Here is a 16572-nt window from a genome sequence, read left to right on the forward strand (position 1 = left end):
CATTTTCCCGGTGCAACCACACATTGACTCAAAGAGCATGGTCACGCCTGTAGGCTCAAGTGGGAAAATATGTTGAGTTTGGACCACAGTCCTTGTAATCCAGGAGTGCCCCAGTTCCATATAGCTTGACTGAAATTCATATTGAGTGGCCCAAATTATTATATTCATCATCCATCCTGAAGAAACGGCATTCGAGAACTAGTGTAGGACAGGCTATTTTAAGATGGAAGCATATCTACATTAGTCACTTTAGAACACCTTAGAGATGATGTCGATTTCTGTTCCTTTGGGAATAATGAACGGCCTCATTACAATTCCCACATAGCGTGCCTTAGTGAGGTGGTAGAATTAAAACTAGACATGTGTGTGAGTTAATGCCTTTTTAATAATATTCTATCAGATTTTCATTTAATGTGAAAGATCAATACTGTCTTTTAAATGATACCATAAAATTTACAACGGTGACGAAATACAATACAATACAGTATTTGTGCATTTTTTTTCCATGTTGTTTGTAATAGACAACAGGGCACAATGGGGATATGACATACATATGAATGTGTACAGAGGGCTTGGTTAGGAACACAGTAATAGGGGTTGGAAAAGTAAGCAGAGCAACTGAGGAGGTAGCAGGCTTGGGTTTGATCTGTTCAGGGAATAAATATCAATCTATTGAAATACCTGCCTTCTGACAGTCACCCGTCTACATTTATCCATCCACTGTCAAAGCAGGATTACCCCAAAAGCCCCCCCTGGATACTGAACCATCTAGAGCCAAGTAGCTCGTTTTCACTACAGCACCATGTGCAAACAAAGAGGGCGGGAGCAGGAGGGAAAATGGTATCCGCACTGGCAAAGATGCTGCAGAAAATTTCACCCGGGTAAACAATATGGGAAACGGGCCAGGATCGTCTTCACATAATATGCTTAATTCTCCAGCTAAAGGGGGAAAATGGACTCTTATTTCCACTAAAGAGCTGTTGCTAAATGATGGCTATTCAGCCCAGTTTCAGTTTTGACATGCCAAAGCTGTCTGAGATACTCAGTTACTGGGGAGTGGGATGTGGGCGGGGGGTGGTAGGTCTCTTTACTCTCCTTGTGCTCCATGGTCTCAGTCCAGCTGGCCTTTAGAATATGGATTATGTGGTGCAGCGGCCAGGCTCTCACTCCATGGGGGGCTGGACTGGGTGCCCAGCTTCAGCGGACTCCCCACCGAGACCCCTGGGTGAGAGGACGCTGAGAGCCCCCTCAGTTCTCAAGGCTGGATCATTGAGAACGCAGCGGATGCTTCCCACACCAGCACCATACGTCAGTGTGTGAAAGAAAACTAGCAAAAAATTTTAAAAAGACAGTGAAAAGGGGGGTGGCGGGTAGGTCTGCGGGGGGATTGGGGTGTGGAACATCGAGAGAGAAGCAGAAGCAACAACCATGGTTGTGGCAGAACTGCGACACTGCATCACTGCCAATCACAATGCCTGCTCTGTCAGAGAAAAGAAAGGGGTAAAAAAAAAAAAAAAATAGCAAAAGCAGCAGCAGCAGATTTACCTTTCAAAAAAGTCTGGGACGATAATAAGTATCCAAATGACAGCTCTGTGCCACTGTATCCCTGACTAAAGTTAACCAGGGGTCCTAATGTCGAGTGCCAGCAGCAGACACAAAGGTCTGAACAGTGGGGCGCCGAGGCATCTAGCACAGCATGGTTAAATGGGGCAGGTGATTTCCCATCTCCTCCACTGCCCTCAAGGCACAGCCAATCACTGCTGGGGAAAAGTGGCGCCCCAGCCAGCAAGCCAGGCAGCCAGTGAGTGGAAGGGCTAGGAGTCTATCTGGGACCATGCATTATTCACATGCTCCGCTACGGCACTAAGACCTCCACAAAGGAAAGGCCTCAGGTTCCATCAGTGCCGACTTGTTTCCAATCTATTATTGATGGCAACACTACACCATATACTTTTCCCTGATTTACTGGATTCTATCATTGTTTCTATAATAAAGGCTATTTCCAGTAAAGTCAGAACAAATGAGTGGAATATTTCCAAGCATGGTGCCAGTGTGCTTCTTTCATTGGAATCTTTTTGGAAATGGCTTTAATTACACAAATCAGGAACACTTGTCTTCTGTTACTGAAATGAAATAACTTTTGCACTGTAACAGCATAAGTGTGCGCTCACCTTAATATACACTGCAAAACCTGAAACCTTTGTGCGAATCATCAATCATGTCGAAGGTAGGTTTCCATGCAAAATTAATTCCAGCACGGAGACCTCCAGTTAGACCTAAGTGAAATAAATGAGCTATCCAATTACCACATTATGATCACATGTAGCCACCAGGAAAAAAAAATGCACTGACAAAGATGTACCCATCAGCCGCTCGCCAGTATCTCATGGTAACTGTGTGCTAATGTTAGAAGCTATAAAATTCCCAATAAATGCATATTATTTTAAGTCAGTGATGACTTAGCATATAGAGCCATTTATTTAGATGTCCAGCAACTCAGACTGAACCTTCCCTACACAGACAGGGAGCAATCATTATTATAATTTTGGTAACATCGGAGCCCTCATGAAAATATGCATCTCATCTTGTACTGTAGTGCAAAATGGGCGAAGAACATTTGAAGGAGTAATGTGATAAAGCAAGGCTGGTCATCAGATATGAAATGATATACCATCAGTATGTATGTGTACAGTCTTGAATTGCATCAAAAAAGCCAAATGATCCTTTATGTTCTGATTTAAAAAATCTTAACAAGCTGCAATTGCTTTGCATTTTGTGGCAATATTCACATTATTACCATGCACACATCAAAGATTGCCCCTAAGTCTCTCCAGGAAACACAATCAATCTACTCAGTATGCGTGGCTGGGACAGTGGGCCATCTCTCCCTTTGAGGATGTCGACGCATTTGACCGATGTGCAGTCGATCCCCCAGATTGTGACTAATCATCATTACCGGCTGCTGAAACAATGACTTTCCTTCAGCCTGCTCGGCTTCAAGAAGGACACAGGGGATCTGCCGGTTTTTCTTATGGTGGCTTAACAGTTGAGTCTGGATTTGAGGAATTAAGGCAGACTTGGACACAACAAAATGTGCAACATGATCATCCATCCAAGTTATCAACTATAGCCTGGCTTGAACTGTAAATCTGTTTCATGAATTACAAAAAAAAATCAGCAATAGGTATTGTATTTTTTGATAAAGTGTGATAGGGCTTCAGTTTCAGTTGGGGGAATTTCATTTTATACATTTTTAGCCGTAAAATAAGTGCTGCACATTCCTAGAAGGAAATACAAAATATAAAACAATAGGACGGAAATGAGGACAGATGCATAGGAGAACCATAGTTGGGGAATTTTCCAAAATGGACAGCGGATTATGAAAAATGACTTCTTCCTTACAGTGCTTAAAGGTTAGGTCTCTATTACACAGAGAGCAAAATGTCAGCAGTATCCCCTGAAAGAGTAGACTGTGATATTAATGGAGAGTCCAGGGAATGGGCTTCCCCTGACTGAGTTTCCCCTCTACCAGACACATTATTCATTTAGTTGTCAGCCAGCACCTGGTGCATGTAACACTAACATCTACAAACTAAATGATGGAGAGAATATGGCCCACCCTGGTAGGCAGCCAGTGGTGAAATGAATGTTGTTGATGAAGTATAATGGAGAGTAAAAGTACTGCTACTAGATAATCTAAGAGCGTCTCGCCTGCACAACTGAAGTTGTCGCCCAGGACATATTAGCATAATGTTCAATTCTCCAGCTAATATTGTACTTTCATTTGGCTCTTAGCTACCTCTGAGACTATAAGGATGGGGGGTACTAAACACAGGGTTCATGGCAAGGCTGCCATCAAGAACTGCAGAAATATAGCCCATTTTCCACCTCACTTTACAATGGCGTACACAAAAGTATTTTCATTTTACAATGGTAAAAAGCGTTACACCTCCAGTGGATCACGCATTAGCAAAGGAACTGACTTACCATCCAAAATAAATGGGTAAAAGATTAAAGAGAGAAACTTATCACTTGTTTGAATTAGTGTACATAGCGTTTTTATATTTAGTGCTGACCGCAGACGCCCTCCTCAAATTCCTCAAAGCAATCATCGAAGCATTTTTCCCTGTAATCTAACCATGCAACATCATTTACAACATAAATGACAAAGAATGTTGTGTTCTATGGAAATGTGATAGACCCAGACAGAATGACAGGATGATTTAATATGTTTTGGAGAAAGTCATCAGTGACATAGCCACCACTTCATCTAAGATGCAAAATGGCTTCTGTGTGAGGCAGACTGCGGCGGTGGATTATTTGTGAGTAATATTCTTTTGCCGTGGTAAATATATTGTGTCATGCAGCAGAGGGTGGAAGAAAAATTCTCTCTCAAGCCATTTTAATGAAGTCCCAAATGCCATCCTCATACTTCTTTCAAGAGCAAACTCTAAGAAACTCCTCTTGAAGTTCACTGTCCCTCAGTGCGTCTTCAAGTGATATGAAAACAAGCAGCTTTTGTGATAGGCAGCCTGAAAAGAAAAAAAATATATATATATCCGATGGAAGAGGGTCAGAGGTTGGCAGTAAACAGGTGGTTTGGACCATTAAATTCTATCTTTATGATTGGAGACATTTTATGAATTGTTGTGGCAGTGATGGGATCTGATTAGGGACAGCTGGGATTTTCTCGTCCTGGAACACTAGTGAAAGAATAGTTTTGCCAACCCCATGCCAAACATTACTTCAATCACCGCCATCTTATAATTCATTTGCAGTTACCCCTCACTGCTACATCTTTAGCAAAAGGCTAATAGGAAAAGTCACAATAACACCATTATAGTGAAAAATGTCAATGTAATTCAGTGTTTTTGGTAAGTGCACTGGAGAGCGTCAGAGGCGGAGTTTAAATTAGAGCCAACACATTTTTCTCTGAACAATAGTGAGGAGCAGTGGGGGAGGAAGGAGGAGGGTGGGCATCCAATTACTGGAGTATTGTGTGTGTCATTTTGACACCACGTTTGGGTTTCTTCAACGATGCATTAAATATACCAGAGGTAAAGGCTGCACTGCAGTAATGATTGAAAGACTGAGAGTTGCTGCTAGCTATTATTGAGGGGAAATCAGTGAGTAAACAACTCAATACAGTGTCAATATGTCTATTTTGGCAACCAGTCATAATGCATTCAGTCATTATTTGTACTGTATTTTAAATCAAACAGAAAAAAGACATCGATGTGGTGTGTTTTTATTTGATTAAGTAATCTTCTTGAGTAAAATGAACATTTCTTTAAACCAATGGGAGAAATCACCCACATTTTAAGGTGCTTTGCTTTTTTCCTTTGTGATCTTTTTTTTCTTTTTTCCTTGGAGGAAGTTTAGATTGGAAACAAGTGGCTATTTAACTTGTCTTAAATATGCATTGGGCAACTTTTCACACTGGCAGCTTCAAAAGGCAGCAGTTGAGATTCAACATCCTCAAATCATGTAACACGGCATACGCAGACTGTAGGCAGCAAGCTAATGTTTGCCCAGCTGGCCTGTCTGATCACTTCATACCAAATGATACCAAAGAGATGAGTGAGGCATCAGACCAAACTTTGGTGAGTCCAGCTTTCTGTGGGTGGAGACTCAATACTTTGTAGAGCTAAAAGGAACATTTATCCGCAGCTATTTAGATAATCTATTAAGCATTTAATTCAGTCTTTATTAAAACAAAAATGCCAAATATTCACTGGTTGTAGCTTCTAAAATGTAAATATTTATCTTCTATAATAGTAAACTGACCACATTTGGGTTTTGGATAGTTGGTCAGACAAAACAAGACAACAATTTACACACCAAACAGTTAATAGATAATTATATTAACAAGCTGCAACTAGATATCACCAATAAGGTTTGATTGATTAGCGCCTATTGAATAAACTGAACACCAAAAAATAACATTTTGCCTAACAGTGTAGATTTACTGTATATTTTCCTGTAGCTTCAGTTGAAAAACATTGACATATGTTTCACTATCGTTTTGCTACATTTGCTTTGTAAAGGAAATCTTTCAGACAATCACACAGTCTTTTTCCATTCACAGTGAATCTCTCTTGGCCGTCCAACCTTTAGAGCTGCCATGCAAAACTCCGCAGACAGCTCCTTCGGGTAATGTTGAAAAAGACAATAGGTGGAAACTGCTCTAACCTATTTGCCAAATGGTCTGTCATCTAATGCCCTGGTGCTGCTCTATTGTCTAATCCTACTGCTGAGGCCTCTAAAAGGATACATCCGCCTAATAAGATGAATGGGCTTTGACCCTGAAGCTGGTAAAAGCCAACCTGGCCAATTTATCTGAGTGACCTCTACTCTTGGCAGAGACGGCCCTCACCTCTCCTGGAAGCCTTTAGGCAGGATCAATATCACAGAGGCAAAACAATCCAAAACAAGGTGGTGTCTGGAAGTTGAGATTCAACAGCTCATTGCCTTTTACCGCCCTGGATTATGTACTGAATAGCGAAGATTATCTTTTTTCTTTTTTTTAAAAAATATTTACATTACAATTGAGCTGTTATATCAACCCTAATTCAATCATGTATTCTCAAATCACAAATGACTGATGTAGAGTAAGATGAGCGGAGTAAAAAAATATGTCAGCTCCATACTGATTCACCAGTAATTTTATTATGAAAACCGCAATCATGGCTATTCTGGGGAAAGGATTGTAATATAGAGAACTGCATTTTGAGGGAAAATAAGATTTTGTCGACTAAATTAAGGATTCTGTTTCATGTTATGTTTGTTGGTGTTGTTCAACTGAGATAAAAGGCCCCGACTCGGATAGGTCGAGGCAAGATAAGAAGAAGAGACCCATTTACAATAGAATATGTTTTCTTTCTTTGAGCATGAATCAGTTTACATGGTATATAGTTTCAATCGTTGGCCTCAAATCTATATCTGCAAAGTGCTTAGGTTTGCATTGGTGATTAGATGAATTGGACTGAGAACGTCTGTTACTTGAGTATCCCTTCCTTGCCTGGATACCTAATGCCTTCCCCTTGCCTCTGAAGTGACCACAGTTTCAGGATGCTTTGCTCTGGGCACTTGGCCAGAAAGCTTTATGTATTCTGATACCATTCATTTTTAATCAGGACCAGAATATCCTTCCAAACCTCTTGCAAGCTGCCTTTGGCTACAAGACTTCAATTTTGTTATATTTTAATTGTTTTGGCAGACCTCCTCATTGTCGAATGTATCAGTCGACTGTTAATATTGCTAATATTTCAAGTGAGAACTGCTGCGCCTCTCATTTAAAATGCTTTTTTCTGTATTTTCAGCTGCTCTTTTCTTGTTGCAGAATTATGTATTTTCCAACTATAGCATATACTGTAGCAGCTGAAACATTGTGTGTGTTCAGCATATTTCATTTGGCTTTCCACTTCGAGGTGCCCTACTCGCAGCTCATCTCCACATGCAGTGGAAGGGTTTCTTCACATGACTGCTGGGGAGAAAGGACATGAGAGCAGGGGAGGGGAATCTTCTTCGGCGGTATAATGAGTTTGACAATGAAAGTGACACTGCATCCTCTCTGGACCTTGCCATGTGATCAATCATAACAATGGCTCACAATTTCCTCCTCTGGATACTGACCTTTCTCTCTTAAGGAAAGGAAGAGTGTGTAGGTGTCGGAGTGTGTGTGTTCCTCAGGATTTCATTGTGCCATCATCTTATTTCCAATCAGTCCTTCAAGTCCTCCTACACAGCCACAAGAGTGTCCTTTAGCAGGGAGCCTTTTTCTCCCATGAAAAGCAAAATTGTCCTAGAAAAAAAAAAAAAACCCTACTGGGGGAAAACTGATCTATTTTATTCTGTCATGTGAACCATTTTAAACATGTATAACACACTTAGCAATTTTAAGGGAGTGACACCTGGCTTATATATTTAAAATCCCATCACCTGAACAGCTTACAAGGTGATTTGATGCAGTTACTTCAGAGAGGAGAACTGCCAAGATTTCATGTAAATATCAACGTGTGAGATTATTTTAGGCTGTTCCTCTCATAGTTCAGTGCCCATACTTAAGAGAGACAGAAACGGGAATGACGTGTGGAGAAAGCTATGAGCGTGAAGTGATCCCACGAGTTTTTAGCTGACCCCACCTCCCCGCCCTTGTCTCCCTGGCGAGCCACCAGGACATCTCATCAGTAGCCTACTTACTGCATTTTCTGTGGGTCTGTGTCCGTCTCTGTGTGTGCTGAGAATCAACTACACCACTTAAATAAAACTGTAAGAGTAAATTACAAAATATTGTTATAATCAAACTCATCTTAATACGCTTCAGCCACAAATATCCCATGTTGGCAATAAGGCGTCTAGACCAGATTTTATGGCCATTTTTATTTCATTTTTAATTGTTTTATCTGCACACCAGAGGTACACACTGCTCTGTGGATTGGATTTAAAGCCATATAAAATCTGATCAAAAATATCACCTCACTGGGAAAAATGCTGTACAGTAACTCAAGTGGCTAAAAGATTGTACATTTTAGATTATAAATGGTCAATTTTATGTTTTTTTATTACACTTTTTTAATTGATGCTTTCATAGATACTTTTAACTAGAGGGGGTTAAATTAGAATAAATATTCTAGGGACTAAAAAGAATGCATAAATAAGTCAATAAATAGTGAAAAAATAAGTATACCAAATAAATTGCATACATAAACATACATATTTTTGTTATATTGTACACTGCTAGACTATTGTCTTTTTCTTTTTTTCTTTTTCACAGCTATTAGGGAATGACCTTTAACAAATTAAGTTTTTATATTATATTTTAAGGGCGTAACCTTGCTTTGAAAAAAAAAAAAAAAACCTATATTACCACACACACACACACACACACACACACACACACACACACACACACACACACACAAAGCGCTACCACCTGTATATAGCAAAATAGACAAAACCAAAAGGCACAAAAGTCTGCAAAATACTTGCTGTTGCTCATTAAACTTACTGAGCACATGGTAGTAATTTCAGGCCTCTCAGACCATTTCAACTTTTCTACCAGTTCCTCTCTTCTTTCATCTGTAATATGGTGGTTATAGAGTAAGAGGACACTGTTCAAAGAGCTTTTAGCAAGAAGGTCAACTTGAAAACTATGAGGGTGAAGAGGATAAAAGTAGTATTTTGCAGTGAAGGGGGGCATGCCATGCCCAGTGTAAATAACACCCTTAGTATTTTATATTTAAAAATTCTTCTGTTTTCAGGAAACAGCAATCTGCTGACTGTATTCTGTGTACAACTCTCCATCAACATCTTTCACCTTATTAATTCAGGCAAATATTAAAGATATTATGTGATACAGTAAAAAGGAATCGAACCCCTTTGATATGTGTTATTGTTAGCTAGATGAAACGTTCACATGACGAAAACTCCCTGAAATCCTGACTGGATTCAAGCCCTTTTAATGAAACATTTATTCGTGTGTGTTAAAGACTCCAACACATTTCCACTGCCAATGAAAAGATCCAGTGCTATCATTTGCAGTTAAAATGTGCTTTTAATTGCGAGTGTCATAACGGAAATTAGAGCAGCCCAGCACAATTAAGACAATACATTTTTGCACATATTTTCATCATTACACTTGGTCACTTAATTGGACTATTTAAAAGAGTAGAGTTTAGATGAGTGTGGTTTCTCTCTGCAGCCTATAGCCTAAAAATATCTTCCATTATCAAGTATGTTAAATGGTTTCTTGTTTAGGTTTAGCAACTTTCTGCAGTCAAGAAGTTTTCGACTCAGTGTCTTGCTCAAGATGATCTTACGGGTGTGACAACAAGTAAAGCAGGGACTTTTTCTACATTCAGATGAGACCACAACAGAAGAATCACCTTGACTTCTAACTTTCTGATTGCCAACATCCAATACTGAGGAGCGCAAAGGTCAAAGTCACAGCACCATGACAATAGATATAACAAATATCCCTATGTCCCAAGATAGGGGAGAGAAAGGAGATTGTGAAAGAAAGAAGACATGAAACTAAATGGATTGATGGGTTGGCACTAGTCTGGGGACAACATCTGAACACCCAGGGGTGCTCCAGGAAAGGAAAGAAAATCTATTTTAGCCAATATGAAACAAAAAAAAAAAAAGACCTAGATACTATATCTTGACGATCCTCAACTTTTATCTGTCTTTTCCAAAGTACAGATATTTACTTCACTCATTACATTTTCAATGTTTTAACTTGCTTGCAAGAATGAGATTCAGTCTCTTGATTATCCACTTACAAGCAATCAGTGGAAAGGAATAGCAGGGACCAATGCCTTGACAAGAAGTGTAATATTTGTCCTTTTCTATATGTCTAGTGGTTTTTCCTATATCTCAGGAGTGTTTAACATGGATCTCTGTGTTTAGAAAAACATTGATGAGCCCTGATTGCTGAGAAGATACCAGTCATACGTACATGTAATTACGAGCAACACAACTGGACCAACATGCTAATCCCCTTTTCTTCCATTGATATTCATAGAGTATAAAATGGCTTCCTGACTATTTCCGTATTGCATGGTAATACAAACACTCAATTAGGCTGTGTGATGAAATGAAATGAGCCATTTTCTCTTGAGGACGGTAAATAGTGGGCCTCATAATTGACAACTGCGGAGTAATTCCTAATCGTAATAACATGTTCTGCAGTTTGGCACCAGCAAGTGATTATGGCGAGAAAAGCGCAGGCTAAGACAGTGTTGCCAGCGATGCTCGGCCAAACTGGGTGAATCTTAACTTGAAGAGGCAAATGTTGATACTCAACTGTTAGGTAACAAAGAGTAGATGTTAAAGTTGATAGCTTTCTACAATGCAGCTGCATCTCTGTAGACTATGTAACACTAACCTTGATAGATTAATCCAAATATTTCATATATTCTGGCTCCTTTACACACTAGAAACTCTGTGGAGTTACAAAACATATTGAACTAGAGCTGTAACTATTTTGATGATTGATTAAATCGTTTAAGTTTATGATGAAAAAAGGCCGAAAAATAGCTGGTTCCAGTTCCTCACATGTGAAAATTTGCTGCTTTTCTCTGTTTTATGTCATTGTCGTTTGAATATCTTTTGATTTTGGACTGTTGGTCAGACAAAACAAGACCCCAGGCTCCCAAGAAGTTATGGTATTTTCCAAAAAATGTCTGGGATTTAATCAATTCATTGAGAAAAATAAACACATTAATTGATATGTGATGGAAATAATTGTTAGTTGCAGCGCTAATTTAAACCCTCCAAACCAAGAGAGAAACTGAAAACCTTATGTCAAGCCAGACCCACATCACACATTAATATAAACCAGTTACACCAGTTAACTAAGATAATTAATGCAATAATTAGCAAACATTTCTATATCAACATCTGCGTTTAAAGAGGGATGATATCAGAATGAACTCAGATCTTTAAGGCATTAAAGGAATGGGGTAGTTTCAAGAAAATCTGTTTTGCCTTATTAGTATGCTAATTTATACTGCAAGACACTCCAAAGTCTAATCAGATCATCCACTCTGTAGGGGGTATCTGTGGTGTGAGTAGAACGTTTTCCATAGCGTGTTGTTGTTGTGTTAATGTATTCACAACTATAGTTTCACAAATAGACAAACAACACCAAAAAGCAAAAAGGCATCTCACACATACAACCTATCAGGATGTTGAGATGTAACAAGGGTAAATCGAAATTCCCATACCGCCGGTCAGTTTGCCTTTCGATTACACGTGGCTTCAAATGTCACTGACCTTTGCTCGGCACAGAAACAGGGCAATGACCTCCTCCAGGCTTTCTAAACTCCTCCAAAATAGAAACTAGAATCTTTTCATAAGACTGATGAGCACAACACCTCCTATGACATCTCGGCACGTCACCGCCGTATCCCACATCCCCTGTCACCCCGAGCACTAACAATGTGAGCACTTAACCGGTGACAGCGCCAGCAAGCAGGAAAGTGATGACAATAAATGATGGCAATCAAAGCGCACCTCCTCTTTTGACGAGGCACGAGATAAAGCTCAGACACCTTCCAAGCTCCTATTAACAAATGATGAAACTGTTTTCTCTGCCAGATTTTGAGTGATCTTCAAAAAACATCACAGATGGCCAGCTCTTTTGACCAGAAAAAAAACTGTCTGATGTTATTTATTCTTTTTGTGGTCGGCTTGTGCCATATTGAATTATAAAAGTGGTGAGGGAGGATTTCTGCCTGCTACGATCAATAGGCTGATTCCACTGTCACAATACAAGGCGCAGATCTGAGACAGGAGTTTGACAGATGGTGTGTCACCTTCGTCAGCGTGACGTCCTGCGTGCGCGTCTGTTTGTGCGTGTGTGTGTGTAAATGTCTGCACTTTTGCTTGAATTTCTAATCTTGGAGAGATAAAGTGTGAGAAACAAAAGTGAGATATGCGGGTGTGTGCGCATTCGTATGTGAGACAGAAGAGAGGGGAGAGGAGCAGAGTGAGAGAACATGAATACATCCACACAGAGAAGCATGTTAGAGGGTGTCTGATACGCTTTCATACTCCCACCCAAAAAGCCTTTGGTGCTTGCTGTGCTACAGCACACTTTGCTGTGACTCCTCCACTGATTTAATTAACCTTTTACTGGCACCGTTCACACAATGAATCTGTGAGCTATGCTCAACTGTAAAATGTGTACAGCTGCAATGTAGGCCTGTGACTTGGACAAATTGAAAACATTTTCTAATACATCCCTTTGTAACCAGTCCTGGATGTGAACGTGGCACCAAAAGACACACACAGGACTGCTGCACCCACCGTGAAAACATGAAAGGCGCACACTTTTTTCTTCAAATGAGTTTGGAAAGAAGGTGCAGGCCAGAGCAAGTGATGCTTCTTTAACAAAGGATGACAGGCATCACAGTGGAAGTCCCTTTCTCCTAAGCAGGGGTCAGCAGGCGTCAACACCATCCCACTGAACGATAAATCCCATGTGTGACGGTTAATACAGCCGAGGAGAGCTGTCACGAGGTACTGCAATGCTGTAGCTGCAGTGCCTAACAAGTCAGTACGAGCTTTTTCACACCCTATTAGGAATACAACTCAACTGGGCCATGCTATGTTTCTGTTTCGTGCAGTCATTCATGTTTTATGAGGGGTATAATATTGATTCTGAAGCAGGCGCAGTCAACATTAGGATAGGAAAAAAAAAAAAAACCTGTATCCACGGATGTGTTCACTTTTACACAGCAGCTATACGTTAACCCAAAAGCCTAACAGACAAATATTCATATCACCACAATACTTGGACCTGAACCATAATAATTTAATATTGAAGCATTAAAAATACAGGATCAGAAAGAGCTAGAAAGTGTAATTGCAGAACGGCGACCCCTGTTGAAAGACTCCACAGTTTACTTTCTTAACAAAGGGATTTTTTTGATTTTTGAAATGAAGACATTTTCTGTAATTGTTTAAAATTGATTGTCTGAGTGAGTGTTACCAGAACTGTCAATACAGCAAAGCTAAAGCTGAATTCACATGTATTTTGAAGCTTTAAATCTTATATTTAAGGCATCTTAAATTGTAATGGGATGACAAATTGCATTCAATCTTTTATACTGTATGTAAAATGGCAATTTGACAAGAAGAGTGAGCGTGCATGGTGAGTACTATTATTTATTTTCAATTTTCCAAGACACTTAAACAAAGTCCACATATTTAAACACATTTATACTCAGGGACGTCAAGTGACCCACATTCTAACCCATGCAAATCCACAGTTTGTATGCCTTGAATTTAAATTTTCCAACAAAAATTATATATTCTAGTCAAGACTGAGGTCACATCCTTCTGTAATTTGCATTCTTTGCTCTCCTTGTGCATTTCTACCTCCCTTCTGTCATGAAAGATGTACAATTACTACATTCTACACAGAAATATTTAAGGGGTATTTTCCCCATTTCATTGACTACATGATAAGGTGACAAATTGTAAAATATTGAGAAAGCTGTAACTGGTGCACCAGTGATTTCAACAAATTGCATTACTCCATATAAATGCATTTCATCATTATGCAGATGTAATTAATTTACTACATGAGGTTTCTTTATAATACTGTTGTTGTGGGAATAGGGCTTCAATTGAATAACATGTTTTTATTCTCCTAATCTTCAGCAGTGTTTGAGTGTTTTCGCTTTTTATAATTTAAACTTTAAGAATTGTATTAAACAGTAAACTGTTTAATGCTCTGTTATGTCTCACTGCAACTGCTGAGTGCTAACATTTTTTTTTTTTTTTTTTTAAACTTTTATCACTGTGTCACTCATGGCAGAGTTACACCTCCCCATAGACATAAAGTTCCAGTGTTATACAGCTGGTGGATATCCACACTGCTAACGTAACATGAGACATTAAGTGAGTATATGTAGTTTACATGAGTGTGTACATGTATGCATGGGTGTGTGTCTGTGTATGCCACTGTCAGGTATAGGGAAGAAATGATATTAAATCTTTTTTTTTTTTGAAGAGAAAGACTATGCTTTTTTTTTTTCTTCTTTTTTTTTTACACTTGTGTATCAATATGTAACTGGAGAAAAATGGAAAATCAAAAGTGAAATGAATAGTTATTGACAAGCATAATATTTTTAGACAATTACAATAAAAGCACATATGAAATAACCACATGAGAAATCATCATTTTATGTAAGGGAAATAAACTATAAATAATAAATGTATTAGGGTTGAGGTTCTGAATATAATCATCGTAGAGGAATCTGTAATAGATGTACAGCACCAGTTATGTAAACAGGACACTTTCATCCACTGAGGTATGCAAGGACTGCTGGCCATTCTAACAACTAGAAAACCAATAAAATGGATGCTTTAGTCAATCAATTTTGTTTTCAAGGGATTCAATCAGTGGCTGGGGATTATCTTAAGTGTAAAATCAATGCAAACTACTTACTAGATGTCTTTTTTTACTATTACAAAAATTCCAACAACTTCATGTTATGTCAGAAATAATCTGTAGTGATGAATATAATCAGTTATATTAAGGATCAACATGTTGAAATTAGGGGCTGGGCTTAAAAAAACATTATCATAGCCCAAGAGAAATAAAAATGTTGATATTAAACATTTTAAAAAGGTGACATATGGGCACAGAACATAACAAACACCTCTTTCACTGGCTGGGTCATCTCCATTCCAGAGAAACTTGCTAATATACTTCAGATAATGTTAGTGGTATTTGTTGAAATGCAACTCTATCACTACTGCAAACAACCTCCTTCTTTCTGTACATCTATAGTGGCACACAAATGATCATTTATAGCTGCTGAGTTGACCACTCTGGTTTCATCTTTAAAAAGGTGGACATCTCTTCTTTTGGATCATGGAGGTTAACGTTTGCAAATGCCGTGCTCTCTGTGAATGTGCCGAGGCTTCGGTACTTGTCTGTGTCGAACACTCTGTAGAACAGAGCGATTTAGAATGAAATATTGAGTTCATTTATGAATAAGTGGGGCTGAACGGCCCCTTGTTGGAGCTTCTGCATGCATATTCAGTTGATGGAAACCTTTGGATGGGTCATTTCTCTTAGCTGCTTCATTAAATAGTGAAAGTCAAAAGTGCAATGCCTCCTGAAAAAAAAAAAAAAAGACCAGGATCTATAGAGGTAAAACAATGGCAAGGTTTTTCTTTTCTCCGGCTCAAAATCTAGATGATGAAAAAGGACTTTAGGTCCAAAAATAGTTTAACAAGAAGAGGTTAGAATTTTAAATTACTTATTAATTAATAATTAATGATTAATCAATTCTTGCATTGTTCTCTCTACAGAATGGTTTCTGCATATTAACATGATGTGCAGTTAAAATAATTATTCAGTAGCTGCTTTTGCATTTAGTAACATTAAAGCATCGCACCTGGGACAAACATCTTGCAGGTATTATTTTTTTCCACTAATTGAATGGTGAGTTAGATTAAGTCTCAGCAGGGCATTGTACAAACTAGAACCAACCAGCAAAAAACACTCTAGAGGAGGTATGCCAAAGGGGCATAGGTTGGTGTGTGTATGTGTGTACTAATGCGGTGGAGGGCAGGTGGATTTGAAGCTTAATAGAGGACCTATTGAAGGCAGACTCTGCATTGTCTTGCAGCAATAACTGGTGATATGATTTTGTGCTTGGCATGTACAGCAACAAATATGACTGCAGGCGAGTACTAAGGAGGCCAGGGTTATGTTTACTAGCACCTCTGTGGTTAGGCTGAGCTTTTAGTGCTTCATAAATGTATACGGAGTGTATTTGGCCAAAGCAAAGGCCAGACACTGGAACAAATACATAGGTTTGAATTCTGATGGCATTTTGAAAATGTAAAAGACTTACTCTGCTCCCCCCCCCAGAGACAAGCTCACTATGATGAATACTGCCATTAAGAAAATCACTTGTCTCAAATGTCAGAGAGTAGCCAATGTTTTTGGAATAAAAATTGATAGCACATGAACACAAGACATTTTCCTTTTTACCCTCTCTTTAATGTTCTTGCCAGGAAAGTGTAATCAACCCTAATTAT

The 16572-nt window shown here is 38.9% G+C and overlaps 1 protein-coding gene across 4 annotated transcripts in view; it reads right to left on the reverse strand.

Annotated features, from left to right (window-relative positions):
* si:dkey-237h12.3 (teneurin-3) overlaps nt 1–16572 on the reverse strand; it is a 143699-nt gene that overhangs the window by 110381 nt on the left and 16746 nt on the right. The gene's annotated exons all lie outside the window — the stretch shown is intronic.

This window comes from Thunnus thynnus, chromosome 9 (assembly GCF_963924715.1).
Source record: "Thunnus thynnus chromosome 9, fThuThy2.1, whole genome shotgun sequence".
NCBI lineage: Eukaryota > Metazoa > Chordata > Actinopteri > Scombriformes > Scombridae > Thunnus > Thunnus thynnus.